This window comes from Accipiter gentilis, chromosome W (assembly GCF_929443795.1).
Source record: "Accipiter gentilis chromosome W, bAccGen1.1, whole genome shotgun sequence".
Classification (NCBI taxonomy): domain Eukaryota; kingdom Metazoa; phylum Chordata; class Aves; order Accipitriformes; family Accipitridae; genus Astur; species Astur gentilis.
This window is the reverse complement of record NC_064918.1, coordinates 30,239,680-30,246,285: the sequence shown is the minus strand read 5'-3', so window position 1 is coordinate 30,246,285 and position 6,606 is coordinate 30,239,680.

Genomic DNA, 6,606 nt, shown 5'->3' with positions numbered 1-6,606 from the left:
GGCATTACCTTCCATGTAAAAACCTGGTAAATTGGTATGACTACGGATATGCATGATAAAATAAGGTTCCGTTCGTAATTGAATACGTTTCCAAAGGTCTAAAAGCACATCAAATAATAATTGATTGTCTGACATGGTCAAAGCCACTTTGTCTAGTCGAGAAACTAGATTAGCTACATACGCTGAGTCAGTTACAATATTTACAGGAGCAGAAAAAATAGAAAAGGCAACAGCCATTGCACGTAGCTCTACTACTTGTGGGGAACCATTTTGATGTACCACTTTGCTGTTCCAAGTGTTGTTCTCGTACCATACTACTGCTGCTTTACCCGTTTTTCCAGAGCCGTCCGTGAAGACGGTAGAACCTTTCACAGGTTCCAGCTGGCTGAAATTTTTCTGCCCAAATGGTATATCTCGAGCAAATTTCAGGAGCGGGTGCGACGGTAGATGATACGAGATCTGTCCTTGAAAGCCCGCCATAGCTGCTTGCAGCTCGTAAGTGTTCGCCAGACACCATTCAAAGTACCAATTTTGAACAGGTAAAACAATCGTAGCTGGATCACGTCCTGTTAGTTCTACACATTGCTTTCTGGCTTTTATGATTACATCAGCAATAAGTTCAAACAAGCCAGGAGCAGTTTTTCGTGGTCAGAATGACAAAAACATCCATTCTAAAATGTGTAACGGATCATCCCACTCAGAATTCCACTGCACCAAGGCACCAAATGGCACAGTTTTGTCAATTAGTACAAAGAATTGTACCAATTGAGACAGATCAATTTGAGAAACAAATTTCTTGTATATACATTGTTCCACCATGTGAATTACATTTAATGCTTCCTTATTCAATATTCTGGGTTCTGTTGGATCATTGGAATGTTTTAATAAGTCCAATAGAGGTTGTAACTGCGAATTAGTCAGTCCAAGATAGGGCCTGATCCAATTCAAGGATCCCATTAATTTCTGTACATCATTGAGTGTCTTAACCGCAAGGTTAAGCTTCACAGGTTGGGGCACAACCTGTTTGTTTGTAATTGTCATTCCCAAGTATTTCCAGGGTGCTATTACTTGCACTTTTTCAGGGGCAATAACTAACCCATATTGTCGTAGTGAATGCATGGTCAAATATTTCATGTCATTCAACTGCTCCTTGTTGTCTGATGCTAACAGAATGTCATCCATATAATGATAGCAATAACTAGTAGGGAATTTTTCCCGTACAGGTGACAAAGCTTGTGCAACAAACCATTGACAAATGGTTGGTGAATTTTTCATGCCCTGTGGCAGAACTCTCCATTGATATCGTTTTGCTGGTTCTGCATGATTGATAGAGGGCACAGAGAATGCAAATTTTTCTTTGTCTTGGGCAGCTAATGGAATTGTAAAAAAGCAATCCTTAAGGTCCATGACAATGATTTCCCAATCGTGAGGGATCATGGCAGGTGAAGGCATGCCTGGTTGCAGAGCCCCCATCGTGGCCATGACAGCATTGACCTGCCGCAGGTCATGCAACAATCGCCATTTACCTGATTTCTTTTTTATCACAAACACTGGAGTATTCCACGGACTATGAGATGGTTCAATATGTCCGGCAGCCAGTTGTTCCGCTACCAATTCTTGCAGGGCCTTTAATCTTTCAATTGGTAGGGGCCACTGATTCACCCACACAGGGTTAGTCGTTAACCAGGTTAGAACAAGCGTGGGTTGTTTAACACCCTGCAACACAGTGGCCCCCGTTAAAAATCCGTGGTAATTTTCACCCCCCATTGCGACAAGCAATCCCTCCCCCATAAAGTGAGGGGAGCTGCTGCCACATATGGTTTAAGAACTGCCTGTTGGCCCTCGGGATTGGTAATCAGAACTGGAGTGGCTGCTACCTTTGCAGGCGTGGACCCTCCCAGCCCCAGAACTCCCACACCAGCCTCCTCTGTGGGCCAGGTGGACGGCCACAAATAATCAGCTATAATAGTAGCATCGGCTCCGGTGTCCAGGAGCCCTGCAAGCCTTACTGTACTTGGCATTTTTCCATGATTCGACACGGTGCACGTCATTTGTGGTCGGGATGATGAGACAGTCTGGGACCAGCAGACCTGAGGGGGTCCTGTAGAGCCGAAGCTTCCATCGCATCGCAGTCGCTGTTCTGCTTTCGAAACAGAGCTCAAAAAAGGAACAAGTTGAGCAATACGAGTACCTTTAGGGATTGTTACTGGTGGATAGGGGGTTGAAATCATTGCGCAAATTTGACCTGTAAAGTCAGCATCAATAACTCCCACATGTACAATTATTCCATTTAACGTGCTACTTGATCTTCCCAATAATAATGCACTCAGCCCTCGTCCGATAGGACCCCTTGCATTAAGAGGGACCTTAACAATGTCTTTCGTGACTAGAGTTACTGTGTCGGCGGTGGATACATCCAGCCCTGCTGAGCCAGCTGTTGCGGCTGACAGTTGTTCACAGAGGGGAGTTGACTCGTTGTTGGAGGGGGATTTGATGTCATCGCGCGCCCTCCCACGCTCGTTTTGCGGTTTCCCTGTAGCGGCTGCCCATTAGCATGAAATTTAGAACGACACTTTGGCAAAATGCCCTGATTTTCCGTATTTCTTGCAAATAACCTCCGGTGAGTGGTGTACCGGGTGTTTACGTGGGGATGTTTTGTGTGGAGAAGTCTGTACAGCGACACGCCCTTCACTGCCACACCCAGAGCACTTTCCAGAATCTTTGATAGCATTGGCTATGGTGGTCACTGTGTGTACCAGCTTCCCAACTTTAGAACAGGCAGCTACCATGTCAGGGACAGAAGGATCTCCTGGCAGAGCCTGTATGATCCTTTGACAGTCCTCATTAGCATTATCTTTTGCCAGCTGTTTGCATAACATTTGTCTTAAGACCTCATCGTCTACCTGTTTTTCCAGGGCGGCAGATATTTTTTCTACAAATTGTAAAAAGGGTTCTGTGGGGCCTTGGCGGATAGTGATGTATTTTTGCTTCGGAGCTGCCATATCCATGGTTTGCTTTATTGCCATAAGGCCTATATTTCGTGCTTGTTCGAGAGCCAGCGGAGGCCATGTAGCCTGTAGCTGAGGGTTACTATACTGCCCTTCACCAAGCAAGGCTTCCTCTCCCAGGCCTACTCTCGGATCGTCCCGTGGCAGTCGTGAATTATGCAGCGCCGCGGCGCGTGCCATCTGCCTCCAGGTGGATTGAAATACTTGCAACTGTACGGGCTGATACAGCACTTGTGCCAGATGCATTATATCATATGGACACAGCAGATCTGTGCTAATTATACGAAGAAGTTGCATCACTTCAGGAGAATTAATTCCGAATTTTTGTACTTTATTCTGCAAATCCTGCACTACTCTCCAGCCGATTGGAGTGTGCTCATCTTGCCGGTTCGTGCCCGCAGCAGCTTTGAAAACAGGAAATGTAACAAGAGGCCCCGCTGCGTTATCTAGAGGCTTTAAAAACGCAGGTGTCAGAGAGCACTGGCTGAGGCGTTCTACTAGATCCCAGTTGCCGGAGTCGGCAGCATATCGTCTAACTCCCTCCCAAAATTGATCAGGGGATCTCGGGACCACAGTTACTGTGGACGGAGGGAGAGTCCATGGCAGGGGTTCTTTTGGTATGGTTTTATCTGCAAGCTGCAGGGATCGCATAGCGTCAATTAGAGATTTTTCTGCCTCAGTTTCATTCTTGCTCTCATTTTCTGTGCGGCCCTCACATTCAGTTTGAGTCCCACCATCCTGTCGGCCCTCACGTACGTTACGGCCCTGGTTTTCGTTACGGCCTTGGCTTTCGGTACGGCCCTGGTTTTCGGCACGGCCTTGGTTTTCGGCACGGCCCTGGCTTTCGGCACGGCCCTGGTTTTCGGCACGGCCTTGGTTTTCGGCACGGCCCTGGCTTTCGGGCTCAGTGTTAATCGCCACATTTTTCGCTTCGGGGGGGGCTGATGGAGTCACCCTTTCTGCCGCCGCACCAGTAGGTGAGGAGGGCCCCTCATCGCCCGGGAAAGTGATTAATGGCGTAGGAGGAGGAGGTGAGTAAGGGTATGATCTAATTTTGCTCGTGAGGGGTTTTCTACCCGCAACTGCTGAAATCGCAGCATCGGCCACAGCCATTGCTTGAGCCGAAGCTGTTTCCGTGTTACCATTTACTGATTTCTCATCTTTCTTTTGCTGATCTTTTGCATCACAATCTGCTTTCCAGTCTTTCAGAGTCTCAGTTAACAAACGCCATACGACAGCCAACTCGCACAGGTCTGTCTGCCCCTTAGAAATCTCCTCAAACATTTTCAAGGCCACAGATTGCCATGCTCCCACACTAAACGCAGTAAGCGTTGTGGCTTGAAAGCCGTGGGTCTTACACCATAATAAAATCCTCCTCAGGTTTTGTTCGGAGGTTTTAACCCCTTTTCTTTTTAACAGGGCTCTCCAGGTAGACAAAATTGTCTCCTCTTCCTTAGTTAATTGCTGCCCCATTCTAACAGTAGTAGTCCCCGGCGGCTCACCTTATTAGGTGTCTAGGCTCAGGTCCGGACCAGGCAGATTCAACTGCTCTCAGCTTCACCGGGCTCCGTCTCCGCAGCGTTTTTCTCGCCGCCAGTATACTCTCTCGCAGCTCTCGTCGCCGCTGGTATACTTCTCTCTAGTGCTGGATTTATCGCCGTTAGATGATCTGTTCGCTCAGGCGCATCGGGGTCACCATTTGTCGCGGTAGAGACGGACACGACAAGTAATAGATCACGCAAAATGGCTACTTTATTGTTCTAACACACCTTTTTATCCCCTTCTCCAGAGTATGTGTTAGTATATGATTGGTTTGGTTAGTAACTAACAATTCATGATTGGTGAGTTCGTTAGGACGGTTCTTCTTATCACTATCTTGTTTTTGTACCGGTCTTCTCGGATCTTTCCAGACTCTTCAAGGATATACTACAAGCTGCTCGAGGTCGCGCTGTTCTCGAACTGTCAGGAATTCCGTAGATTCGTTATATTCCCCGACACTTGAAGGGACTTCTGATTCACGTGTGCAGAAAGTGAGTAATGGATATTCTAACCAGGATTAGAGGGGCCCTGCCTCCAGCCAGGTGGAGGAAAGGGACAACCAAGTCTACTGGACAGTGTGGATGCGATGGCCTGGCACATCAGACCCACAGGAATATAAGGCTCTAGTGGACACTGGTGCACAATGTACCCTAATGCCATCAAGTTCTAAAGGGGCAGAACCCATCTGTATCTCTGGTGTGACAGGGGGATCCCAAGAGATAACCGTATTGGAAGCTGAAATGAGTCTAACCGGGAATGAGTGGCATAAATACCCCATTGCAACTGGCCCAGAGGCCCCGTGCATCCTTGGTATAGATTATCTCCGGAGGGGGTATTTCAAGGACCCAAAAGGGTACCGTTGGGCCTTCGGTAAAGCTGCATTGGAGACGGAGGAGATTGAACAGCTGTCTACCCTGCCGGGTCTCTCCCAAGACCCTTCGGTTGTGGGGTTTCTGAAGGTTGAAGAACAACAGGTGCCAATTGCTACCACAACGGTGCACCGGCGACAATATCGCAGCAACCGAGACTCCCTGATCCCCATCCATAAGCTGATTTACCAATTGGAGACCCAAGGAGTGATCAGTAAGACTCACTCACCCTTTAATAGTCCCATATGGCCCATGTGGAAATCTAATGGGGAATGGAGACTAACAGTAGATTATCGTGGGCTGAATGAAGTCATGCCACCGCTGAGCGCTGCTGTGCCAGATATGTTAGAGCTTCAATATGAACTGGAATCAAAGGCAGCTAAGTGGTATGCCACACTTGACATTGCTAATGCATTTTTCTCCATTCCTTTGGCAGCGGAGTGCAGGCCTCAGTTTGCTTTCACTTGGAGGGGCATCCAGTACACCTGGAATCGACTGCCCCAGGGGTGGAAACACAGCCCCACCATTTGTCATGGACTGATCCAGGCTGCACTGGAAAAAGGTGAAGCTCCAGAGCACCTGCAATATATTGATGACATCATCGTATGGGGCAACACGGCAGAAGAAGTTTTTGAGAAAGGGAAGAAAATAATCCAAATCCTTTTGAAGGCTGGTTTTGCCATAAAAGAAAGTAAGGTCAAGGGACCTGCGCAGGAGATCCAGTTCTTAGGAGTAAAATGGCAAGATGGGCGTCGTCAGATCCCTGTGGACGTCATCAACAAAATAGCAGCTATGTCCTCACCGACTAATAAAAAGGAAACACAGGCTTTCTTAGGTGTTGTGGGTTTTTGGAGAATGCATATTCCAAATTACAGTCAAATTGTAAGCCCTCTCTACCAAGTTACTCGGAAGAAGAACAATTTTAAATGGGGGCCTGAGCAACGACAAGCCTTTGAACAGATTAAGCAGGAGATTGTTCACGCAGTAGCTCTTGGGCCAGTCCGGATAGGACAAGATATTAAAAAAGTGCTCTACATTGCAGCTGGGGAGAATGGCCCTACCTGGAGTCTTTGGCAGAAAGCACCTGGGGAGACCCAAGGCTGACCTCTGGGGTTTTGGAGTCGAGGATATCGAGGATCCGAGGCTCGCTATACTCCAACTGAAAAAGAGAACTTGGCAGCATATGAAGG